At 45.2% G+C, this 26,810-nt stretch overlaps 4 long non-coding RNA genes across 5 annotated transcripts; all 4 read left to right on the top strand.

Annotated features, from left to right (window-relative positions):
• The first annotated feature begins 224 nt into the window (after positions 1 to 224).
• On the top strand, positions 225 to 5,433 carry LOC140692688 (uncharacterized). The gene is made up of 4 exons (XR_012068279.1): positions 225 to 397; positions 4,770 to 4,840; positions 5,049 to 5,139; positions 5,222 to 5,433. It is a non-coding gene; the product is annotated as an uncharacterized lncRNA (long non-coding RNA).
• Positions 5,434 to 5,562: 129 nt separating this feature from the next.
• Positions 5,563 to 10,683, top strand: LOC140692682 (uncharacterized). 2 transcript variants are annotated; one of them, XR_012068269.1, is made up of 4 exons: positions 5,563 to 5,694; positions 10,024 to 10,136; positions 10,345 to 10,435; positions 10,518 to 10,683. It is a non-coding gene; the product is annotated as an uncharacterized lncRNA (long non-coding RNA). The 2 variants fall into 2 exon arrangements; XR_012068268.1 differs by having other exon boundaries at positions 10,345 to 10,520.
• Positions 10,684 to 10,858: 175 nt separating this feature from the next.
• LOC140692683 (uncharacterized) lies at positions 10,859 to 16,018 on the top strand. The gene is made up of 4 exons (XR_012068270.1): positions 10,859 to 10,990; positions 15,321 to 15,433; positions 15,642 to 15,732; positions 15,863 to 16,018. It is a non-coding gene; the product is annotated as an uncharacterized lncRNA (long non-coding RNA).
• Positions 16,019 to 21,451: 5,433 nt separating this feature from the next.
• LOC140692678 (uncharacterized) lies at positions 21,452 to 26,604 on the top strand. Its single transcript, XR_012068262.1, has 4 exons — positions 21,452 to 21,583; positions 25,913 to 26,025; positions 26,234 to 26,324; positions 26,455 to 26,604. It is a non-coding gene; the product is annotated as an uncharacterized lncRNA (long non-coding RNA).
• The last annotated feature ends 206 nt before the right edge of the window (positions 26,605 to 26,810 follow it).

Here is a 26,810-nt window from a genome sequence, read left to right as displayed (position 1 = left end):
TCTCCCCTAAAGTCGACTTCACCAGGACTGGGCAAGTCTGAAAGTACCTCGGAGCCTGACCAGTAAGCTGATGACAGGCAGATCTTCCACTGTCTGCCCTTTCAGGTTCTGGAAACTGACCTGTGACCTCAGGTCTTTGGGCAGCAGCAGTATCTCGAACTTACACAGCTTCCCGGACCAAACACCTAAGCCAAGCTCCACAGAGGGCGGCAGCCCCTCCATCACACTGATCCACCCACAGAACTCTGCCCGGTTACCTAGGATCCAACAGCCACAACAAGCCTCGCGGTAAACACCAACATTCCACCTGGAATCCAACCGCTAACTGCCATCCCCAATGGCTGCTGCATCTTGTCAGTGTTGGGGGAGGGGCTGCATCCGACGAGAGGTTCCTAAGGTAAATGTGATTCTACCCACTAGCGTCCCATGGGCCTTTCTTCTTCCCTCTTTCCTTTGGTTCAGAGCTCTATGCACCGTACCAATGGAGGGAAGTGTGTCCCTTTTCAGTTGATGGTTTCACACGTCTTTAAACTTTCTAACAGTTCACAGTACACAGGGACCCACTAAAGGAGACTTATGTTCCTATAATATCCGTACACCCGGAATACATATGCGTCGCCTGATTTCTGCTGAAACACCCACACTCTCAGGACATGGATCCATTGGATTCATGGGGGCTGAAATTCCAAGAAATGAAACCAACCCCAATGTGCACTTTGCTGTCGGTCTCTTTTGCACTTAGTACACTTTGGCAGAGCTACTTGCCTTTGTTATAGGCTTCTTACATTTCTTCTCTACGTAGCCTAGAATATGGCATTCCTTCATCCTGTTGGAAGACATACAAGTCTACATCACGGACTAGGAAACCATTTGATTCCAAATCGGCATTAGTGTTAGGTCACGATATGCTCTTATGAATCAAAATTTACGAATATGAATGCACGCTTCTGATTTCCGAATACAAGTGTGCTGAGTACATGCAAGCCACGATACTGGGTCGATGCGTTCTGAATGACCCTTGACCTCACCTTGAGTATTTTCTTTTGAATAATCATGGTTCCCTTTGTATATGTCAGCCAACCATACCATTTTGGTGCTTGTTTGTTGGTTTGATTCTTTGTTGGTCTTCTTCTCGCTTGTTTTGCAAACACGTCAGGCCATGCATCTCTCCTTTCGCTTCAAACAGAGTCAAATAAGCTGATTCACTTAAGAGAGTGCTTCCAATCACCTATGATTTCCTGCTTCCCTCTCCCATCTTTAGGGTTTTGATGTCCTCCTTAAGTTCTTCTTCTTTCTTCTCTGCCACACATGCTCTTCTTGCATTTCCAATAATGGTTTCTTCTTTCCATTCCATCTTGCTGCTTTTCTATTCAGGGGAGTTTTCTCAACCTTTCTTTTAGAAAAACTTTTGAACTGCTGAATTCTTTTAAGATTTGCCGGTCTGTAGAATTCTCTAGCTCTGCCGTTATTTGAAATGGTGTTCATGTGGCATAGGCTACCCTAGGTGGCAGCATTTGGCCATTCAGGATATGTTCTGTGTCCTGGCACTCCTCCCTGTCCTGCAATATTGCTGCCGAGATATCAGCTGAAACCCCTCTGGAGGTTTCCTTGTGACTATGTTGTTTCCTCCAGGTGCATTTTAAATCACTCGGATATTCGTGAACTTTGTTGATTTGAATCATACAGCTGCTGGTAGGTCTATTGGGATTCCACCTCCTTCGGATGCTGTGTAATTCCTGAATTCGCATAGATGATTCTTTCTTGGCTTTCAGCAAGTTTCAGTCTGATTTTTCTACAGATAAATTTTCAGACACTTTTTGTTTCTTTATCTCTTGCTTTTCCATCTGGGACTCATGATTTCTATTCTTTCATGCCCTGTCTTAACCCAGGGTTCAACTGCAATGTTTTCATTTGTTTGCACTTGCTTTCCTATGTCTGCTTCTGACCGAGGTTTTTCTCTTCCCCTGTCTTCACAGTCATTCACGCGTCCCTCTGCATTATCTAGTCTGCTAAGGACTGAATTCTAGCCCTGATATTATCACAACCATTGAGTTTCCTGATATTTTTGGCTCGTGTTGAGACTTTCTCTTCCCCTTTTCTGGTATTCTGCCTTTTGTGATTCTGAGACACTGGTGTTCTTCAGTGTTTTCCTGACCTTCATTTTCAACACTTGTTCTGGATAGCGTTTTGCAGACTAGTTGTTTGAAAGCTTATCTTTTGCGCCTTCAATATCTTTGGAACTGAAAATGGTACTTCCTGTTTCTTTTACTGTTCTTCTTCATCTCTACTGGTCAGGTAATATCAGGTATCTAATGTAGACTTCTAGGGCTTTGTTAATTGAAAATTTTAGACTCTTGTCTCTACGCAATTCCATGGGATTTCTGTGAGGACAATTTCTCCTAGGCATTGATGCCATAACCTGTACCTGTGTGTGTTGTTTGGTATATCTCCAATTGCTGGTGTTGCATTAGTTGTGATGAACAACCCATTCTACTTCGATTAGCATAACTTCATTTTGATTATACTTATCTCACACTTCTGAAAGTGCACAGGACACTTCCTCTTGTGGAAATGAAGCTTCTAAAAGTTCTCAGCTCTGCATTCTTCTCTATGTCATTTTGGAGTGTTTCCAAAACAGCAAACTGAGAGTGCTCTTCTGCTTTTTATTGCCACGGGAATGTCCCAATGAAATCAGTTCTTTCCAGAGCTTCTCTGTCTACAGAAACAGCAGTGGAAGCATATCTATGGATGTCACATATCAGGGCCTGCTGGAATGATCCCGCAGACCTTCCTTGTTGTCCTAGGTGCCGTACCGTGCCGGTGCCATCCAAAATGTAGCATCCGCTTTTGGGAGATAGTGCTGAAGGGAATGCTTCCTCTTCTCACGCTGTGGACTTGGACCACTCTCCCTTGTCCTCTCATCCTTGTGGCACGGGTGCACGAAGGCAACCACAGAGTTGTTGCGCATCCTGTGACTCAAACCAATCCATAATCCCAGCCCAGGTTATGAATGTAGCATATCCTAAGGCTTTTCATTCTGATTTCAAATTCAAGGCCCCCTGGATCCCTCAGACCAGATGCACGATATCTCTGATTCAGCCCCACACGTGCTCTATTGGCAAAATTCCCAATTGGTCCCTGGTCCTGCAGATGTACTGGGTGTGGCCATGGGACATATCGGTAATCGCAACCGCGCGACCAGTGTGGTTGATTTATTATTGGTACACAGTTCGGTTTGCTCTCTTGATTCGACCCACCACATCCCACAACGCACTCCAGATCCCTGAGACTCAACGTGTGCCATCATCCGTAGCTCTATGCCTCACTGACCGTTGCCTCTGCTACCTCAAATTTGGCAGCTGGGATCTTGGTCTCAGAATTAACTGTGGGGATATTTTGCGCTGGTTTCTTTGAGTTCTCTCAGCCAAGCATCTGCTGTGCACTCTTGTAAATCTCAGCACATCACCTTCAAACCCATGTCTCCTGTCCGCTTGAGAGTGTGCGTCCAAGTTAAACAGAGTTTCACCCTTGTTGCTCCATCACCAGGGGTCCGAACCTGCACTGGTTTCCATTCCCTGCTTTGCATTCTCCTGCTTCCAGGTGTCCTGAGGCCTCATCCTGTCTTTGGGAGTAACAGACCTCTCTTCGGCCAGTGTCCTATGCTAAGGGCTGGGTGAGTGGATGTTTCCATTGCTCTGTACATGGGAGCGAGTGAGTGCAGGTTGCACTTCTTCTCTGCCAACTGGGCATCGATGAATCAACACTATCCAGATACATTTCACAGAAATGTGATATTTGCTTAGCTCTTTGTTTCTATACAGCCGTGGTGGGAGGGATTGTCCGAAGACAACTATTTTGACATTGTGTTGATATCCCATTTGCAGTCTTTAAGAAGTTTAACAGAACTCATTTACATGTTTTGGGAGTTATACGAAAATGGAGTTATTTTTTGAAACACACTCAATCGACCTAGAAGCCAGACTTGTCAATTTTGGTAACATTGTGTCAGCTCTACGGAAAAGCTAGACAGATAGAATGCAAACTAGCAGTCCAAAGTGTTCAAGGGGTCATGTCAGCTCTTTAAGGTTGAAGCCTCCGAAACCAACAGGAACCATGAAATAACTTTTGGAAACATGGAATAACCCCCAACCTTGGATACACTTGTGCATGTGGTGCCCTGTATCCCAATGACACCTACTGGCCAATGTTGGCATTTCAAGGGGTAACATCCCTCTCTAGGAAAATACAAGAGGAAACAAACCAAATATATACATTTAGGTTTGAATCCAAAAGCACCTAGAGGCATTCTAGCTAGGAGAATCCTGCTGCAGTTATGCTAGTCTATTGAGAACCAGGTGTTTTTCTATCAGTGTTGAGAACGCTTAATCATCCGATCCTGTAGTTTAAAGCCATTTAACGCAACCAAGTCTGCACCCCCATGATATAGTGCCCCCGGGGGCTTGACTCAAGTGAAAGACGATCCACATAAGCTGTGTCTTTAATGTCATTGGCGACTTTTACAGTTCAGTTCACTTTCTGACTTGTACTATTTACCTTCACTGTCTTGAAAAACTGAAGCCTAATACAGATTCATGTTCAGTCAAAGATTCCCCTCACTTACCACACTCCCTTCACCCCAGGGAAGACATAAACACAACATTTGCTGAATCTAGCGGAAGGACATCGTTTCTAGGTGTGAGCTAAGTATTCAATTTTATCTATTTCAGCCGAGACTATTTGACCTTTAAGGTGTTCACTGTTGTTCACAGAGAGTGAAGCTGGAGGAACTCTGATTCTAGGAGGGGCTTGCTCTTCTCGTAATGGCTTCATTGCAGCTCAGGTACTGATCCTTCAAAATGGATGCCTGAGTGGAGGGGAGGCAAGGGCAAGTGCTCACTAGCTAGGCCCAAACCTGGGAAAAGGCTTACCTGGGCTTGTTGAATTTTGGTCTGAATGGCTTGGGAATGCCCCTTGGGACGTGTGGATTCTCACGACCTCTTCCAAGAACAGGAGCGTTTTGATCATCTCTGCCATTTCTTCTCCTTCAGACGTCAGGGACCTTGGACCCGTTATTGGAGAAGAGAATTGAGGAACTTCCTCAAGTCCACGTTGGCACTCCGTATGTTTCTGCCTGTATCAGTGAGTTTCGATAGGTCTCATGAATGTCTTTTGAGCCTGGTATCCTCTACAGCTGTCTCCACGCCAGTATTCTCCATTGTAGCAGAACATCTCTCATCCATGTGTTCGCATCTCTCCTCAATCCGTGCAGCCAGCTTATCGGCCAGCTTCTCTTCGTGTCTCCCCTAAAGTCGACTTCACCAGGACTGGGCAAGTCTGAAAGTACCTCGGAGCCTGACCAGTAAGCTGATGACAGGCAGATCTTCCACTGTCTGCCCTTTCAGGTTCTGGAAACTGACCTGTGACCTCAGGTCTTTGGGCAGCAGCAGTATCTCGAACTTACACAGCTTCCCGGACCAAACACCTAAGCCAAGCTCCACAGAGGGCGGCAGCCCCTCCATCACACTGATCCACCCACAGAACTCTGCCCGGTTACCTAGGATCCAACAGCCACAACAAGCCTCGCGGTAAACACCAACATTCCACCTGGAATCCAACCGCTAACTGCCATCCCCAATGGCTGCTGCATCTTGTCAGTGTTGGGGGAGGGGCTGCATCCGACGAGAGGTTCCTAAGGTAAATGTGATTCTACCCACTAGCGTCCCATGGGCCTTTCTTCTTCCCTCTTTCCTTTGGTTCAGAGCTCTATGCACCGTACCAATGGAGGGAAGTGTGTCCCTTTTCAGTTGATGGTTTCACACGTCTTTAAACTTTCTAACAGTTCACAGTACACAGGGACCCACTAAAGGAGACTTATGTTCCTATAATATCCGTACACCCGGAATACATATGCGTCGCCTGATTTCTGCTGAAACACCCACACTCTCAGGACATGGATCCATTGGATTCATGGGGGCTGAAATTCCAAGAAATGAAACCAACCCCAATGTGCACTTTGCTGTCGGTCTCTTTTGCACTTAGTACACTTTGGCAGAGCTACTTGCCTTTGTTATAGGCTTCTTACATTTCTTCTCTACGTAGCCTAGAATATGGCATTCCTTCATCCTGTTGGAAGACATACAAGTCTACATCACGGACTAGGAAACCATTTGATTCCAAATCGGCATTAGTGTTAGGTCACGATATGCTCTTATGAATCAAAATTTACGAATATGAATGCACGCTTCTGATTTCCGAATACAAGTGTGCTGAGTACATGCAAGCCACGATACTGGGTCGATGCGTTCTGAATGACCCTTGACCTCACCTTGAGTATTTTCTTTTGAATAATCATGGTTCCCTTTGTATATGTCAGCCAACCATACCATTTTGGTGCTTGTTTGTTGGTTTGATTCTTTGTTGGTCTTCTTCTCGCTTGTTTTGCAAACACGTCAGGCCATGCATCTCTCCTTTCGCTTCAAACAGAGTCAAATAAGCTGATTCACTTAAGAGAGTGCTTCCAATCACCTATGATTTCCTGCTTCCCTCTCCCATCTTTAGGGTTTTGATGTCCTCCTTAAGTTCTTCTTCTTTCTTCTCTGCCACACATGCTCTTCTTGCATTTCCAATAATGGTTTCTTCTTTCCATTCCATCTTGCTGCTTTTCTATTCAGGGGAGTTTTCTCAACCTTTCTTTTAGAAAAACTTTTGAACTGCTGAATTCTTTTAAGATTTGCCGGTCTGTAGAATTCTCTAGCTCTGCCGTTATTTGAAATGGTGTTCATGTGGCATAGGCTACCCTAGGTGGCAGCATTTGGCCATTCAGGATATGGTCTGTGTCCTGGCACTCCTCCCTGTCCTGCAATATTGCTGCCGAGATATCAGCTGAAAGCCCTCTGGAGGTTTCCTTGTGACTATGTTGTTTCCTCCAGGTGCATTTTAAATCACTCGGATATTCGTGAACTTTGTTGATTTGAATCATACAGCTGCTGGTAGGTCTATTGGGATTCCACCTCCTTCGGATGCTGTGTAATTCCTGAATTCGCATAGATGATTCTTTCTTGGCTTTCAGCAAGTTTCAGTCTGATTTTTCTACAGATAAATTTTCAGACATTTTTTGTTTCTTTATCTCTTGCTTTTCCATCTGGGACTCATGATTTCTATTCTTTCATGCCCTGTCTTAACCCAGGGTTCAACTGCAATGTTTTCATTTGTTTGCACTTGCTTTCCTATGTCTGCTTCTGACCGAGGTTTTTCTCTTCCCCTGTCTTCACAGTCATTCACGCGTCCCTCTGCATTATCTAGTCTGCTAAGGACTGAATTTTAGCCCTGATATTATCACAACCATTGAGTTTCCTGATATTTTTGGCTCGTGTTGAGACTTTCTCTTCCCCTTTTCTGGTATTCTGCCTTTTGTGATTCTGAGACACTGGTGTTCTTCAGTGTTTTCCTGACCTTCATTTTCAACACTTGTTCTGGATAGCGTTTTGCAGACTAGTTGTTTGAAAGCTTATCTTTTGCGCCTTCAATATCTTTGGAACTGAAAATGGTACTTCCTGTTTCTTTTACTGTTCTTCTTCATCTCTACTGGTCAGGTAATATCAGGTATCTAATGTAGACTTCTAGGGCTTTGTTAATTGAAAATTTTAGACTCTTGTCTCTACGCAATTCCATGGGATTTCTGTGAGGACAATTTCTCCTAGGCATTGATGCCATAACCTGTACCTGTGTGTGTTGTTTGGTATATCTCCAATTGCTGGTGTTGCATTAGTTGTGATGAACAACCCATTCTACTTCGATTAGCATAACTTCATTTTGATTATACTTATCTCACACTTCTGAAAGTGCACAGGACACTTCCTCTTGTGGAAATGAAGCTTCTAAAAGTTCTCAGCTCTGCATTCTTCTCTATGTCATTTTGGAGTGTTTCCAAAACAGCAAACTGAGAGTGCTCTTCTGCTTTTTATTGCCACGGGAATGTCCCAATGAAATCAGTTCTTTCCAGAGCTTCTCTGTCTACAGAAACAGCAGTGGAAGCATATCTATGGATGTCACATATCAGGGCCTGCTGGAATGATCCCGCAGACCTTCCTTGTTGTCCTAGGTGCCGTACCGTGCCGGTGCCATCCAAAATGTAGCATCCGCTTTTGGGAGATAGTGCTGAAGGGAATGCTTCCTCTTCTCGCGCTGTGGACTTGGACCACTCTTCCTTGTCCTCTCATCCTTGTGGCACGGGTGCACGAAGGCAACCACAGAGTTGTTGCGCATCCTGTGACTCAAACCAAACCATAATCCCAGCCCAGGTTATGAATGTAGCATATCCTAAGGCTTTTCATTCTGATTTCAAATTCAAGGCCCCCTGGATCCCTCAGACCAGATGCACGATATCTCTGATTCAGCCCCACACGTGCTCTATTGGCAAAATTCCCAATTGGTCCCTGGTCCTGCAGATGTACTGGGTGTGGCCATGGGACATATCGGTAATCGCAACCGCGCGAACAGTGTGGTTGATTTATTATTGGTACACAGTTCGGTTTGCTCTCTTGATTCGACCCACCACATCCCACAACGCACTCCAGATCCCTGAGACTCAGCGTGTGCCATCATCCGTAGCTCTATGCCTCACTGACCATTGCCTCTGCTACCTCAAATTTGGCAGCTGGGATCTTGGTCTCAGAATTAACTGTGGGGATAATTTGCGCTGGTTTCTTTGAGTTCTCTCAGCCAAGCATCTGCTGTGCACTCTTGTAAATCTCAGCACATCACCTTCAAACCCATGTCTCCTGTCCGCTTGAGAGTGTGCGTCCAAGTTAAACAGAGTTTCACCCTTGTTGCTCCATCACCAGGGGCCGAACCTGCACTGGTTTCCATTCCCTGCTTTGCATTCTCCTGCTTCCAGGTGTCCTGAGGCCTCATCCTGTCTTTGGGAGTAACAGACCTCTCTTCGGCCAGTGTCCTATGCTAAGGGCTGGGTGAGTGGATGTTTCCATTGCTCTGTACATGGGAGCGAGTGAGTGCAGGTTGCACTTCTTCTCTGCCAACTGGGCATCGATGAATCAACACTATCCAGATACATTTCACAGAAATGTGATATTTGCTTAGCTCTTTGTTTCTATACAGCCGTGGTGGGAGGGATTGTCCGAAGACAACTATTTTGACATTGTGTTGATATCCCATTTGCAGTCTTTAAGAAGTTTAACAGAACTCATTTACATGTTTTGGGAGTTATACGAAAATGGAGTTATTTTTTGAAACACACTCAATCGACCTAGAAGACAGACTTGTCAATTTTGGTAACATTGTGTCAGCTCGACGGAAAAGCTAGACAGATAGAATGCAAACTAGCAGTCCAAAGTGTTCAAGGGGTCATGTCAGCTCTTTAAGGTTGAAGCCTCCGAAACCAACAGGAACCATGAAATAACTTTTGGAAACATGGAATAACCCCCAACCTTGGATACACTTGTGCATGTGGTGCCCTGTATCCCAATGACACCTACTGGCCAATGTTGGCATTTCAAGGGGTAACATCCCTCTCTAGGAAAATACAAGAGGAAACAAACCAAATATATACATTTAGGTTTGAATCCAAAAGCACCTAGAGGCATTCTAGCTAGGAGAATCCTGCTGCAGTTATGCTAGTCTATTGAGAACCAGGTGTTTTTCTATCAGTGTTGAGAACGCTTAATCATCCGATCCTGTAGTTTAAAGCCATTTAACGCAACCAAGTCTGCACCCCCATGATATAGTGCCCCCGGGGGCTTGACTCAAGTGAAAGACGATCCACATAAGCTGTGTCTTTAATGTCATTGGCGACTTTTACAGTTCAGTTCACTTTCTGACTTGTACTATTTACCTTCACTGTCTTGAAAAACTGAAGCCTAATACAGATTCATGTTCAGTCAAAGATTCCCCTCACTTACCACACTCCCTTCACCCCAGGGAAGACATAAACACAACATTTGCTGAATCTAGCGGAAGGACATCATTTCTAGGTGTGAGCTAAGTATTCAATTTTATCTATTTCAGCCGAGACTATTTGACCTTTAAGGTGTTCACTGTTGTTCACAGAGAGTGAAGCTGGAGGAACTCTGATTCTACGAGGGGCTTGCTCTTCTCGTAATGGCTTCATTGCAGCTCAGGTACTGATCCTTCAAAATGGATGCCTGAGTGGAGGGGAGGCAAGGGCAAGTGCTCACTAGCTAGGCCCAAACCTGGGAAAAGGCTTACCTGGGCTTGTTGAATTTTGGTCTGAATGGCTTGGGAATGCCCCTTGGGACGTGTGGATTCTCACGACCTCTTCCAAGAACAGGAGCGTTTTGATCATCTCTGCCATTTCTTCTCCTTCAGACGTCAGGGACCTTGGACCCGTTATTGGAGAAGAGAATTGAGGAACTTCCTCAAGTCCACGTTGGCACTCCGTATGTTTCTGCCTGTATCAGTGAGTTTCAATATGTCTCATGAATGTCTTTTGAGCCTGGTATCCTCTACAGCTGTCTCCACGCCAGTATTCTCCATTGTAGCAGAACATCTCTCATCCATGTGTTCGCATCTCTCCTCAATCCGTGCAGCCAGCTTATCGGCCAGCTTCTCTTCGTGTCTCCCCTAAAGTCGACTTCACCAGGACTGGGCAAGTCTGAAAGTACCTCGGAGCCTGACCAGTAAGCTGATGACAGGCAGATCTTCCACTGTCTGCCCTTTCAGGTTCTGGAAACTGACCTGTGACCTCAGGTCTTTGGGCAGCAGCAGTATCTCGAACTTACACAGCTTCCCGGACCAAACACCTAAGCCAAGCTCCACAGAGGGCGGCAGCCCCTCCATCACACTGATCCACCCACAGAACTCTGCCCGGTTACCTAGGATCCAACAGCCACAACAAGCCTCGCGGTAAACACCAACATTCCACCTGGAATCCAACCGCTAACTGCCATCCCCAATGGCTGCTGCATCTTGTCAGTGTTGGGGGAGGGGCTGCATCCGACGAGAGGTTCCTAAGGTAAATGTGATTCTACCCACTAGCGTCCCATGGGCCTTTCTTCTTCCCTCTTTCCTTTTGTTCAGAGCTCTATGCACCGTACCAATGGAGGGAAGTGTGTCCCTTTTCAGTTGATGGTTTCACACGTCTTTAAACTTTCTAACAGTTCACAGTACACAGGGACCCACTAAAGGAGACTTATGTTCCTATAATATCCGTACACCCGGAATACATATGCGTCGCCTGATTTCTGCTGAAACACCCACACTCTCAGGACATGGATCCATTGGATTCATGGGGGCTGAAATTCCAAGAAATGAAACCAACCCCAATGTGCACTTTGCTGTCGGTCTCTTTTGCACTTAGTACACTTTGGCAGAGCTACTTGCCTTTGTTATAGGCTTCTTACATTTCTTCTCTACGTAGCCTAGAATATGGCATTCCTTCATCCTGTTGGAAGACATACAAGTCTACATCACGGACTAGGAAACCATTTGATTCCAAATCGGCATTAGTGTTAGGTCACGATATGCTCTTATGAATCAAAATTTACGAATATGAATGCACGCTTCTGATTTCCGAATACAAGTGTGCTGAGTACATGCAAGCCACGATACTGGGTCGATGCGTTCTGAATGACCCTTGACCTCACCTTGAGTATTTTCTTTTGAATAATCATGGTTCCCTTTGTATATGTCAGCCAACCATACCATTTTGGTGCTTGTTTGTTGGTTTGATTCTTTGTTGGTCTTCTTCTCGCTTGTTTTGCAAACACGTCAGGCCATGCATCTCTCCTTTCGCTTCAAACAGAGTCAAATAAGCTGATTCACTTAAGAGAGTGCTTCCAATCACCTATGATTTCCTGCTTCCCTCTCCCATCTTTAGGGTTTTGATGTCCTCCTTAAGTTCTTCTTCTTTCTTCTCTGCCACACATGCTCTTCTTGCATTTCCAATAATGGTTTCTTCTTTCCATTCCATCTTGCTGCTTTTCTATTCAGGGGAGTTTTCTCAACCTTTCTTTTAGAAAAACTTTTGAACTGCTGAATTCTTTTAAGATTTGCCGGTCTGTAGAATTCTCTAGCTCTGCCGTTATTTGAAATGGTGTTCATGTGGCATAGGCTACCCTAGGTGGCAGCATTTGGCCATTCAGGATATGGTCTGTGTCCTGGCACTCCTCCCTGTCCTGCAATATTGCTGCCGAGATATCAGCTGAAAGCCCTCTGGAGGTTTCCTTGTGACTATGTTGTTTCCTCCAGGTGCATTTTAAATCACTCGGATATTCGTGAACTTTGTTGATTTGAATCATACAGCTGCTGGTAGGTCTATTGGGATTCCACCTCCTTCGGATGCTGTGTAATTCCTGAATTCGCATAGATGATTCTTTCTTGGCTTTCAGCAAGTTTCAGTCTGATTTTTCTACAGATAAATTTTCAGACATTTTTTGTTTCTTTATCTCTTGCTTTTCCATCTGGGACTCATGATTTCTATTCTTTCATGCCCTGTCTTAACCCAGGGTTCAACTGCAATGTTTTCATTTGTTTGCACTTGCTTTCCTATGTCTGCTTCTGACCGAGGTTTTTCTCTTCCCCTGTCTTCACAGTCATTCACGCGTCCCTCTGCATTATCTAGTCTGCTAAGGACTGAATTTTAGCCCTGATATTATCACAACCATTGAGTTTCCTGATATTTTTGGCTCGTGTTGAGACTTTCTCTTCCCCTTTTCTGGTATTCTGCCTTTTGTGATTCTGAGACACTGGTGTTCTTCAGTGTTTTCCTGACCTTCATTTTCAACACTTGTTCTGGATAGCGTTTTGCAGACTAGTTGTTTGAAAGCTTATCTTTTGCGCCTTCAATATCTTTGGAACTGAAAATGGTACTTCCTGTTTCTTTTACTGTTCTTCTTCATCTCTACTGGTCAGGTAATATCAGGTATCTAATGTAGACTTCTAGGGCTTTGTTAATTGAAAATTTTAGACTCTTGTCTCTACGCAATTCCATGGGATTTCTGTGAGGACAATTTCTCCTAGGCATTGATGCCATAACCTGTACCTGTGTGTGTTGTTTGGTATATCTCCAATTGCTGGTGTTGCATTAGTTGTGATGAACAACCCATTCTACTTCGATTAGCATAACTTCATTTTGATTATACTTATCTCACACTTCTGAAAGTGCACAGGACACTTCCTCTTGTGGAAATGAAGCTTCTAAAAGTTCTCAGCTCTGCATTCTTCTCTATGTCATTTTGGAGTGTTTCCAAAACAGCAAACTGAGAGTGCTCTTCTGCTTTTTATTGCCACGGGAATGTCCCAATGAAATCAGTTCTTTCCAGAGCTTCTCTGTCTACAGAAACAGCAGTGGAAGCATATCTATGGATGTCACATATCAGGGCCTGCTGGAATGATCCCGCAGACCTTCCTTGTTGTCCTAGGTGCCGTACCGTGCCGGTGCCATCCAAAATGTAGCATCCGCTTTTGGGAGATAGTGCTGAAGGGAATGCTTCCTCTTCTCGCGCTGTGGACTTGGACCACCCTTCCTTGTCCTCTCATCCTTGTGGCACGGGTGCACGAAGGCAACCACAGAGTTGTTGCGCATCCTGTGACTCAAACCAAACCATAATCCCAGCCCAGGTTATGAATGTAGCATATCCTAAGGCTTTTCATTCTGATTTCAAATTCAAGGCCCCCTGGATCCCTCAGACCAGATGCACGATATCTCTGATTCAGCCCCACACGTGCTCTATTGGCAAAATTCCCAATTGGTCCCTGGTCCTGCAGATGTACTGGGTGTGGCCATGGGACATATCGGTAATCGCAACCGCGCGAACAGTGTGGTTGATTTATTATTGGTACACAGTTCGGTTTGCTCTCTTGATTCGACCCACCACATCCCACAACGCACTCCAGATCCCTGAGACTCAGCGTGTGCCATCATCCGTAGCTCTATGCCTCACTGACCATTGCCTCTGCTACCTCAAATTTGGCAGCTGGGATCTTGGTCTCAGAATTAACTGTGGGGATAATTTGCGCTGGTTTCTTTGAGTTCTCTCAGCCAAGCATCTGCTGTGCACTCTTGTAAATCTCAGCACATCACCTTCAAACCCATGTCTCCTGTCCGCTTGAGAGTGTGCGTCCAAGTTAAACAGAGTTTCACCCTTGTTGCTCCATCACCAGGGGTCCGAACCTGCACTGGTTTCCATTCCCTGCTTTGCATTCTCCTGCTTCCAGGTGTCCTGAGGCCTCATCCTGTCTTTGGGAGTAACAGACCTCTCTTCGGCCAGTGTCCTATGCTAAGGGCTGGGTGAGTGGATGTTTCCATTGCTCTGTACATGGGAGCGAGTGAGTGCAGGTTGCACTTCTTCTCTGCCAACTGGGCATCGATGAATCAACACTATCCAGATACATTTCACAGAAATGTGATATTTGCTTAGCTCTTTGTTTCTATACAGCCGTGGTGGGAGGGATTGTCCGAAGACAACTATTTTGACATTGTGTTGATATCCCATTTGCAGTCTTTAAGAAGTTTAACAGAACTCATTTACATGTTTTGGGAGTTATACGAAAATGGAGTTACTTTTTGAAACACACTCAATCGACCTAGAAGCCAGACTTGTCAATTTTGGTAACATTGTGTCAGCTCGACGGAAAAGCTAGACAGATAGAATGCAAACTAGCAGTCCAAAGTGTTCAAGGGGTCATGTCAGCTCTTTAAGGTTGAAGCCTCCGAAACCAACAGGAACCATGAAATAACTTTTGGAAACATGGAATAACCCCCAACCTTGGATACACTTGTGCATGTGGTGCCCTGTATCCCAATGACACCTACTGGCCAATGTTGGCATTTCAAGGGGTAACATCCCTCTCTAGGAAAATACAAGAGGAAACAAACCAAATATATACATTTAGGTTTGAATCCAAAAGCACCTAGAGGCATTCTAGCTAGGAGAATCCTGCTGCAGTTATGCTAGTCTATTGAGAACCAGGTGTTTTTCTATCAGTGTTGAGAACGCTTAATCATCCGATCCTGTAGTTTAAAGCCATTTAACGCAACCAAGTCTGCACCCCCATGATATAGTGCCCCCGGGGGCTTGACTCAAGTGAAAGACGATCCACATAAGCTGTGTCTTTAATGTCATTGGCGACTTTTACAGTTCAGTTCACTTTCTGACTTGTACTATTTACCTTCACTGTCTTGAAAAACTGAAGCCTAATACAGATTCATGTTCAGTCAAAGATTCCCCTCACTTACCACACTCCCTTCACCCCAGGGAAGACATAAACACAACATTTGCTGAATCTAGCGGAAGGACATCATTTCTAGGTGTGAGCTAAGTATTCAATTTTATCTATTTCAGCCGAGACTATTTGACCTTTAAGGTGTTCACTGTTGTTCACAGAGAGTGAAGCTGGAGGAACTCTGATTCTACGAGGGGCTTGCTCTTCTCGTAATGGCTTCATTGCAGCTCAGGTACTGATCCTTCAAAATGGATGCCTGAGTGGAGGGGAGGCAAGGGCAAGTGCTCACTAGCTAGGCCCAAACCTGGGAAAAGGCTTACCTGGGCTTGTTGAATTTTGGTCTGAATGGCTTGGGAATGCCCCTTGGGACGTGTGGATTCTCACGACCTCTTCCAAGAACAGGAGCGTTTTGATCATCTCTGCCATTTCTTCTCCTTCAGACGTCAGGGACCTTGGACCCGTTATTGGAGAAGAGAATTGAGGAACTTCCTCAAGTCCACGTTGGCACTCCGTATGTTTCTGCCTGTATCAGTGAGTTTCAATATGTCTCATGAATGTCTTTTGAGCCTGGTATCCTCTACAGCTGTCTCCACGCCAGTATTCTCCATTGTAGCAGAACATCTCTCATCCATGTGTTCGCATCTCTCCTCAATCCGTGCAGCCAGCTTATCGGCCAGCTTCTCTTCGTGTCTCCCCTAAAGTCGACTTCACCAGGACTGGGCAAGTCTGAAAGTACCTCGGAGCCTGACCAGTAAGCTGATGACAGGCAGATCTTCCACTGTCTGCCCTTTCAGGTTCTGGAAACTGACCTGTGACCTCAGGTCTTTGGGCAGCAGCAGTATCTCGAACTTACACAGCTTCCCGGACCAAACACCTAAGCCAAGCTCCACAGAGGGCGGCAGCCCCTCCATCACACTGATCCACCCACAGAACTCTGCCCGGTTACCTAGGATCCAACAGCCACAACAAGCCTCGCGGTAAACACCAACATTCCACCTGGAATCCAACCGCTAACTGCCATCCCCAATGGCTGCTGCATCTTGTCAGTGTTGGGGGAGGGGCTGCATCCGACGAGAGGTTCCTAAGGTAAATGTGATTCTACCCACTAGCGTCCCATGGGCCTTTCTTCTTCCCTCTTTCCTTTGGTTCAGAGCTCTATGCACCGTACCAATGGAGGGAAGTGTGTCCCTTTTCAGTTGATGGTTTCACACGTCTTTAAACTTTCTAACAGTTCACAGTACACAGGGACCCACTAAAGGAGACTTATGTTCCTATAATATCCGTACACCCGGAATACATATGCGTCGCCTGATTTCTGCTGAAACACCCACACTCTCAGGACATGGATCCATTGGATTCATGGGGGCTGAAATTCCAAGAAATGAAACCAACCCCAATGTGCACTTTGCTGTCGGTCTCTTTTGCACTTAGTACACTTTGGCAGAGCTACTTGCCTTTGTTATAGGCTTCTTACATTTCTTCTCTACGTAGCCTAGAATATGGCATTCCTTCATCCTGTTGGAAGACATACAAGTCTACATCACGGACTAGGAAACCATTTGATTCCAAATCGGCATTAGTGTTAGGTCACGATATGCTCTTATGAATCAAAATTTACGAATATGAATGCACGCTTCTGATTTCCGAATACAAGTGTGCTGAGTACATGCAAGCCACGATACTGGGTCGATGCGTTCTGAATGACCCTTGACCTCACCTTGAGTATTTTCTTTTGAATAATCATGGTTCCCTTTGTATATGTCAGCCAACCATACCATTTTGGTGCTTGTTTGTTGGTTTGATTCTTTGTTGGTCTTCTTCTCGCTTGTTTTGCAAACACGTCAGGCCATGCATCTCTCCTTTCGCTTCAAACAGAGTCAAATAAGCTGATTCACTTAAGAGAGTGCTTCCAATCACCTATGATTTCCTGCTTCCCTCTCCCATCTTTAGGGTTTTGATGTCCTCCTTAAGTTCTTCTTCTTTCTTCTCTGCCACACATGCTCTTCTTGCATTTCCAATAATGGTTTCTTCTTTCCATTCCATCTTGCTGCTTTTCTATTCAGGGGAGTTTTCTCAACCTTTCTTTTAGAAAAACTTTTGAACTGCTGAATTCTTTTAAGATTTGCCGGTCTGTAGAATTCTCTAGCTCTGCCGTTATTTGAAATGGTGTTCATGTGGCATAGGCTACCCTAGGTGGCAGCATTTGGCCATTCAGGATATGGTCTGTGTCCTGGCACTCCTCCCTGTCCTGCAATATTGCTGCCGAGATATCAGCTGAAAGCCCTCTGGAGGTTTCCTTGTGACTATGTTGTTTCCTCCAGGTGCATTTTAAATCACTCGGATATTCGTGAACTTTGTTGATTTGAATCATACAGCTGCTGGTAGGTCTATTGGGATTCCACCTCCTTCGGATGCTGTGTAATTCCTGAATTCGCATAGATGATTCTTTCTTGGCTTTCAGCAAGTTTCAGTCTGATTTTTCTACAGATAAATTTTCAGACATTTTTTGTTTCTTTATCTCTTGCTTTTCCATCTGGGACTCATGATTTCTATTCTTTCATGCCCTGTCTTAACCCAGGGTTCAACTGCAATGTTTTCATTTGTTTGCACTTGCTTTCCTATGTCTGCTTCTGACCGAGGTTTTTCTCTTCCCCTGTCTTCACAGTCATTCACGCGTCCCTCTGCATTATCTAGTCTGCTAAGGACTGAATTTTAGCCCTGATATTATCACAACCATTGAGTTTCCTGATATTTTTGGCTCGTGTTGAGACTTTCTCTTCCCCTTTTCTGGTATTCTGCCTTTTGTGATTCTGAGACACTGGTGTTCTTCAGTGTTTTCCTGACCTTCATTTTCAACACTTGTTCTGGATAGCGTTTTGCAGACTAGTTGTTTGAAAGCTTATCTTTTGCGCCTTCAATATCTTTGGAACTGAAAATGGTACTTCCTGTTTCTTTTACTGTTCTTCTTCATCTCTACTGGTCAGGTAATATCAGGTATCTAATGTAGACTTCTAGGGCTTTGTTAATTGAAAATTTTAGACTCTTGTCTCTACGCAATTCCATGGGATTTCTGTGAGGACAATTTCTCCTAGGCATTGATGCCATAACCTGTACCTGTGTGTGTTGTTTGGTATATCTCCAATTGCTGGTGTTGCATTAGTTGTGATGAACAACCCATTCTACTTCGATTAGCATAACTTCATTTTGATTATACTTATCTCACACTTCTGAAAGTGCACAGGACACTTCCTCTTGTGGAAATGAAGCTTCTAAAAGTTCTCAGCTCTGCATTCTTCTCTATGTCATTTTGGAGTGTTTCCAAAACAGCAAACTGAGAGTGCTCTTCTGCTTTTTATTGCCACGGGAATGTCCCAATGAAATCAGTTCTTTCCAGAGCTTCTCTGTCTACAGAAACAGCAGTGGAAGCATATCTATGGATGTCACATATCAGGGCCTGCTGGAATGATCCCGCAGACCTTCCTTGTTGTCCTAGGTGCCGTACCGTGCCGGTGCCATCCAAAATGTAGCATCCGCTTTTGGGAGATAGTGCTGAAGGGAATGCTTCCTCTTCTCGCGCTGTGGACTTGGACCACTCTTCCTTGTCCTCTCATCCTTGTGGCACGGGTGCACGAAGGCAACCACAGAGTTGTTGCGCATCCTGTGACTCAAACCAAACCATAATCCCAGCCCAGGTTATGAATGTAGCATATCCTAAGGCTTTTCATTCTGATTTCAAATTCAAGGCCCCCTGGATCCCTCAGACCAGATGCACGATATCTCTGATTCAGCCCCACACGTGCTCTATTGGCAAAATTCCCAATTGGTCCCTGGTCCTGCAGATGTACTGGGTGTGGCCATGGGACATATCGGTAATCGCAACCGCGCGAACAGTGTGGTTGATTTATTATTGGTACACAGTTCGGTTTGCTCTCTTGATTCGACCCACCACATCCCACAACGCACTCCAGATCCCTGAGACTCAGCGTGTGCCATCATCCGTAGCTCTATGCCTCACTGACCATTGCCTCTGCTACCTCAAATTTGGCAGCTGGGATCTTGGTCTCAGAATTAACTGTGGGGATAATTTGCGCTGGTTTCTTTGAGTTCTCTCAGCCAAGCATCTGCTGTGCACTCTTGTAAATCTCAGCACATCACCTTCAAACCCATGTCTCCTGTCCGCTTGAGAGTGTGCGTCCAAGTTAAACAGAGTTTCACCCTTGTTGCTCCATCACCAGGGGCCGAACCTGCACTGGTTTCCATTCCCTGCTTTGCATTCTCCTGCTTCCAGGTGTCCTGAGGCCTCATCCTGTCTTTGGGAGTAACAGACCTCTCTTCGGCCAGTGTCCTATGCTAAGGGCTGGGTGAGTGGATGTTTCCATTGCTCTGTACATGGGAGCGAGTGAGTGCAGGTTGCACTTCTTCTCTGCCAACTGGGCATCGATGAATCAACACTATCCAGATACATTTCACAGAAATGTGATATTTGCTTAGCTCTTTGTTTCTATACAGCCGTGGTGGGAGGGATTGTCCGAAGACAACTATTTTGACATTGTGTTGATATCCCATTTGCAGTCTTTAAGAAGTTTAACAGAACTCATTTACATGTTTTGGGAGTTATACGAAAATGGAGTTATTTTTTGAAACACACTCAATCGACCTAGAAGCCAGACTTGTCAATTTTGGTAACATTGTGTCAGCTCGACGGAAAAGCTAGACAGATAGAATGCAAACTAGCAGTCCAAAGTGTTCAAGGGGTCATGTCAGCTCTTTAAGGTTGAAGCCTCCGAAACCAACAGGAACCATGAAATAACTTTTGGAAACATGGAATAACCCCCAACCTTGGATACACTTGTGCATGTGGTGCCCTGTATCCCAATGACACCTACTGGCCAATGTTGGCATTTCAAGGGGTAACATCCCTCTCTAGGAAAATACAAGAGGAAACAAACCAAATATATACATTTAGGTTTGAATCCAAAAGCACCTAGAGGCATTCTAGCTAGGAGAATCCTGCTGCAGTTATGCTAGTCTATTGAGAACCAGGTGTTTTTCTATCAGTGTTGAGAACGCTTAATCATCCGATCCTGTAGTTTAAAGCCATTTAACGCAACCAAGTCTGCACCCCCATGATATAGTGCCCCCGGGGGCTTGACTCAAGTGAAAGACGATCCACATAAGCTGTGTCTTTAATGTCATTGGCGACTTTTACAGTTCAGTTCACTTTCTGACTTGTACTATTTACCTTCACTGTCTTGAAAAACTGAAGCCTAATACAGATTCATGTTCAGTCAAAGATTCCCCTCACTTACCACACTCCCTTCACCCCAGGGAAGACATAAACACAACATTTGCTGAATCTAGCGGAAGGACATCATTTCTAGGTGTGAGCTAAGTATTCAATTTTATCTATTTCAGCCGAGACTATTTGACCTTTAAGGTGTTCACTGTTGTTCACAGAGAGTGAAGCTGGAGGAACTCTGATTCTACGAGGGGCTTGCTCTTCTCGTAATGGCTTCATTGCAGCTCAGGTACTGATCCTTCAAAATGGATGCCTGAGTGGAGGGGAGGCAAGGGCAAGTGCTCACTAGCTAGGCCCAAACCTGGGAAAAGGCTTACCTGGGCTTGTTGAATTTTGGTCTGAATGGCTTGGGAATGCCCCTTGGGACGTGTGGATTCTCACGACCTCTTCCAAGAACAGGAGCGTTTTGATCATCTCTGCCATTTCTTCTCCTTCAGACGTCAGGGACCTTGGACCTGTTATTGGAGAAGAGAATTGAGGAACTTCCTCAAGTCCACGTTGGCACTCCGTATGTTTCTGCCTGTATCAGTGAGTTTCAATATGTCTCATGAATGTCTTTTGAGCCTGGTATCCTCTACAGCTGTCTCCACGCCAGTATTCTCCATTGTAGCAGAACATCTCTCATCCATGTGTTCGCATCTCTCCTCAATCCATGCAGCCAGCTTATCGGCCAGCTTCTCTTCGTGTCTCCCCTAAAGTCGACTTCACCAGGACTGGGCAAGTCTGAAAGTACCTCGGAGCCTGACCAGTAAGCTGATGACAGGCAGATCTTCCACTGTCTGCCCTTTCAGGTTCTGGAAACTGACCTGTGACCTCAGGTCTTTGGGCAGCAGCAGTATCTCGAACTTACACAGCTTCCCGGACCAAACACCTAAGCCAAGCTCCACAGAGGGCGGCAGCCCCTCCATCACACTGATCCACCCACAGAACTCTGCCCGGTTACCTAGGATCCAACAGCCACAACAAGCCTCGCGGTAAACACCAACATTCCACCTGGAATCCAACCGCTAACTGCCATCCCCAATGGCTGCTGCATCTTGTCAGTGTTGGGGGAGGGGCTGCATCCGACGAGAGGTTCCTAAGGTAAATGTGATTCTACCCACTAGCGTCCCATGGGCCTTTCTTCTTCCCTCTTTCCTTTGGTTCAGAGCTCTATGCACCGTACCAATGGAGGGAAGTGTGTCCCTTTTCAGTTGATGGTTTCACACGTCTTTAAACTTTCTAACAGTTCACAGTACACAGGGACCCACTAAAGGAGACTTATGTTCCTATAATATCCGTACACCCGGAATACATATGCGTCGCCTGATTTCTGCTGAAACACCCACACTCTCAGGACATGGATCCATTGGATTCATGGGGGCTGAAATTCCAAGAAATGAAACCAACCCCAATGTGCACTTTGCTGTCGGTCTCTTTTGCACTTAGTACACTTTGGCAGAGCTACTTGCCTTTGTTATAGGCTTCTTACATTTCTTCTCTACGTAGCCTAGAATATGGCATTCCTTCATCCTGTTGGAAGACATACAAGTCTACATCACGGACTAGGAAACCATTTGATTCCAAATCGGCATTAGTGTTAGGTCACGATATGCTCTTATGAATCAAAATTTACGAATATGAATGCACGCTTCTGATTTCCGAATACAAGTGTGCTGAGTACATGCAAGCCACGATACTGGGTCGATGCGTTCTGAATGACCCTTGACCTCACCTTGAGTATTTTCTTTTGAATAATCATGGTTCCCTTTGTATATGTCAGCCAACCATACCATTTTGGTGCTTGTTTGTTGGTTTGATTCTTTGTTGGTCTTCTTCTCGCTTGTTTTGCAAACACGTCAGGCCATGCATCTCTCCTTTCGCTTCAAACAGAGTCAAATAAGCTGATTCACTTAAGAGAGTGCTTCCAATCACCTATGATTTCCTGCTTCCCTCTCCCATCTTTAGGGTTTTGATGTCCTCCTTAAGTTCTTCTTCTTTCTTCTCTGCCACACATGCTCTTCTTGCATTTCCAATAATGGTTTCTTCTTTCCATTCCATCTTGCTGCTTTTCTATTCAGGGGAGTTTTCTCAACCTTTCTTTTAGAAAAACTTTTGAACTGCTGAATTCTTTTAAGATTTGCCGGTCTGTAGAATTCTCTAGCTCTGCCGTTATTTGAAATGGTGTTCATGTGGCATAGGCTACCCTAGGTGGCAGCATTTGGCCATTCAGGATATGGTCTGTGTCCTGGCACTCCTCCCTGTCCTGCAATATTGCTGCCGAGATATCAGCTGAAAGCCCTCTGGAGGTTTCCTTGTGACTATGTTGTTTCCTCCAGGTGCATTTTAAATCACTCGGATATTCGTGAACTTTGTTGATTTGAATCATACAGCTGCTGGTAGGTCTATTGGGATTCCACCTCCTTCGGATGCTGTGTAATTCCTGAATTCGCATAGATGATTCTTTCTTGGCTTTCAGCAAGTTTCAGTCTGATTTTTCTACAGATAAATTTTCAGACATTTTTTGTTTCTTTATCTCTTGCTTTTCCATCTGGGACTCATGATTTCTATTCTTTCATGCCCTGTCTTAACCCAGGGTTCAACTGCAATGTTTTCATTTGTTTGCACTTGCTTTCCTATGTCTGCTTCTGACCGAGGTTTTTCTCTTCCCCTGTCTTCACAGTCATTCACGCGTCCCTCTGCATTATCTAGTCTGCTAAGGACTGAATTTTAGCCCTGATATTATCACAACCATTGAGTTTCCTGATATTTTTGGCTCGTGTTGAGACTTTCTCTTCCCCTTTTCTGGTATTCTGCCTTTTGTGATTCTGAGACACTGGTGTTCTTCAGTGTTTTCCTGACCTTCATTTTCAACACTTGTTCTGGATAGCGTTTTGCAGACTAGTTGTTTGAAAGCTTATCTTTTGCGCCTTCAATATCTTTGGAACTGAAAATGGTACTTCCTGTTTCTTTTACTGTTCTTCTTCATCTCTACTGGTCAGGTAATATCAGGTATCTAATGTAGACTTCTAGGGCTTTGTTAATTGAAAATTTTAGACTCTTGTCTCTACGCAATTCCATGGGATTTCTGTGAGGACAATTTCTCCTAGGCATTGATGCCATAACCTGTACCTGTGTGTGTTGTTTGGTATATCTCCAATTGCTGGTGTTGCATTAGTTGTGATGAACAACCCATTCTACTTCGATTAGCATAACTTCATTTTGATTATACTTATCTCACACTTCTGAAAGTGCACAGGACACTTCCTCTTGTGGAAATGAAGCTTCTAAAAGTTCTCAGCTCTGCATTCTTCTCTATGTCATTTTGGAGTGTTTCCAAAACAGCAAACTGAGAGTGCTCTTCTGCTTTTTATTGCCACGGGAATGTCCCAATGAAATCAGTTCTTTCCAGAGCTTCTCTGTCTACAGAAACAGCAGTGGAAGCATATCTATGGATGTCACATATCAGGGCCTGCTGGAATGATCCCGCAGACCTTCCTTGTTGTCCTAGGTGCCGTACCGTGCCGGTGCCATCCAAAATGTAGCATCCGCTTTTGGGAGATAGTGCTGAAGGGAATGCTTCCTCTTCTCGCGCTGTGGACTTGGACCACTCTTCCTTGTCCTCTCATCCTTGTGGCACGGGTGCACGAAGGCAACCACAGAGTTGTTGCGCATCCTGTGACTCAAACCAAACCATAATCCCAGCCCAGGTTATGAATGTAGCATATCCTAAGGCTTTTCATTCTGATTTCAAATTCAAGGCCCCCTGGATCCCTCAGACCAGATGCACGATATCTCTGATTCAGCCCCACACGTGCTCTATTGGCAAAATTCCCAATTGGTCCCTGGTCCTGCAGATGTACTGGGTGTGGCCATGGGACATATCGGTAATCGCAACCGCGCGAACAGTGTGGTTGATTTATTATTGGTACACAGTTCGGTTTGCTCTCTTGATTCGACCCACCACATCCCACAACGCACTCCAGATCCCTGAGACTCAGCGTGTGCCATCATCCGTAGCTCTATGCCTCACTGACCATTGCCTCTGCTACCTCAAATTTGGCAGCTGGGATCTTGGTCTCAGAATTAACTGTGGGGATAATTTGCGCTGGTTTCTTTGAGTTCTCTCAGCCAAGCATCTGCTGTGCACTCTTGTAAATCTCAGCACATCACCTTCAAACCCATGTCTCCTGTCCGCTTGAGAGTGTGCGTCCAAGTTAAACAGAGTTTCACCCTTGTTGCTCCATCACCAGGGGCCGAACCTGCACTGGTTTCCATTCCCTGCTTTGCATTCTCCTGCTTCCAGGTGTCCTGAGGCCTCATCCTGTCTTTGGGAGTAACAGACCTCTCTTCGGCCAGTGTCCTATGCTAAGGGCTGGGTGAGTGGATGTTTCCATTGCTCTGTACATGGGAGCGAGTGAGTGCAGGTTGCACTTCTTCTCTGCCAACTGGGCATCGATGAATCAACACTATCCAGATACATTTCACAGAAATGTGATATTTGCTTAGCTCTTTGTTTCTATACAGCCGTGGTGGGAGGGATTGTCCGAAGACAACTATTTTGACATTGTGTTGATATCCCATTTGCAGTCTTTAAGAAGTTTAACAGAACTCATTTACATGTTTTGGGAGTTATACGAAAATGGAGTTATTTTTTGAAACACACTCAATCGACCTAGAAGCCAGACTTGTCAATTTTGGTAACATTGTGTCAGCTCGACGGAAAAGCTAGACAGATAGAATGCAAACTAGCAGTCCAAAGTGTTCAAGGGGTCATGTCAGCTCTTTAAGGTTGAAGCCTCCGAAACCAACAGGAACCATGAAATAACTTTTGGAAACATGGAATAACCCCCAACCTTGGATACACTTGTGCATGTGGTGCCCTGTATCCCAATGACACCTACTGGCCAATGTTGGCATTTCAAGGGGTAACATCCCTCTCTAGGAAAATACAAGAGGAAACAAACCAAATATATACATTTAGGTTTGAATCCAAAAGCACCTAGAGGCATTCTAGCTAGGAGAATCCTGCTGCAGTTATGCTAGTCTATTGAGAACCAGGTGTTTTTCTATCAGTGTTGAGAACGCTTAATCATCCGATCCTGTAGTTTAAAGCCATTTAACGCAACCAAGTCTGCACCCCCATGATATAGTGCCCCCGGGGTCTTGACTCAAGTGAAAGACGATCCACATAAGCTGTGTCTTTAATGTCATTGGCGACTTTTACAGTTCAGTTCACTTTCTGACTTGTACTATTTACCTTCACTGTCTTGAAAAACTGAAGCCTAATACAGATTCATGTTCAGTCAAAGATTCCCCTCACTTACCACACTCCCTTCACCCCAGGGAAGACATAAACACAACATTTGCTGAATCTAGCGGAAGGACATCATTTCTAGGTGTGAGCTAAGTATTCAATTTTATCTATTTCAGCCGAGACTATTTGACCTTTAAGGTGTTCACTGTTGTTCACAGAGAGTGAAGCTGGAGGAACTCTGATTCTACGAGGGGCTTGCTCTTCTCGTAATGGCTTCATTGCAGCTCAGGTACTGATCCTTCAAAATGGATGCCTGAGTGGAGGGGAGGCAAGGGCAAGTGCTCACTAGCTAGGCCCAAACCTGGGAAAAGGCTTACCTGGGCTTGTTGAATTTTGGTCTGAATGGCTTGGGAATGCCCCTTGGGACGTGTGGATTCTCACGACCTCTTCCAAGAACAGGAGCGTTTTGATCATCTCTGCCATTTCTTCTCCTTCAGACGTCAGGGACCTTGGACCCGTTATTGGAGAAGAGAATTGAGGAACTTCCTCAAGTCCACGTTGGCACTCCGTATGTTTCTGCCTGTATCAGTGAGTTTCAATATGTCTCATGAATGTCTTTTGAGCCTGGTATCCTCTACAGCTGTCTCCACGCCAGTATTCTCCATTGTAGCAGAACATCTCTCATCCATGTGTTCGCATCTCTCCTCAATCCGTGCAGCCAGCTTATCGGCCAGCTTCTCTTCGTGTCTCCCCTAAAGTCGACTTCACCAGGACTGGGCAAGTCTGAAAGTACCTCGGAGCCTGACCAGTAAGCTGATGACAGGCAGATCTTCCACTGTCTGCCCTTTCAGGTTCTGGAAACTGACCTGTGACCTCAGGTCTTTGGGCAGCAGCAGTATCTCGAACTTACACAGCTTCCCGGACCAAACACCTAAGCCAAGCTCCACAGAGGGCGGCAGCCCCTCCATCACACTGATCCACCCACAGAACTCTGCCCGGTTACCTAGGATCCAACAGCCACAACAAGCCTCGCGGTAAACACCAACATTCCACCTGGAATCCAACCGCTAACTG

The sequence above is a fragment of the Vicugna pacos genome, unplaced genomic scaffold, assembly GCF_048564905.1.
Source record: "Vicugna pacos unplaced genomic scaffold, VicPac4 scaffold_14, whole genome shotgun sequence".
NCBI classification, from domain to species: Eukaryota; Metazoa; Chordata; class Mammalia; order Artiodactyla; family Camelidae; genus Vicugna; species Vicugna pacos.
This window is presented reverse-complemented; position numbering and strand designations above follow the sequence as displayed.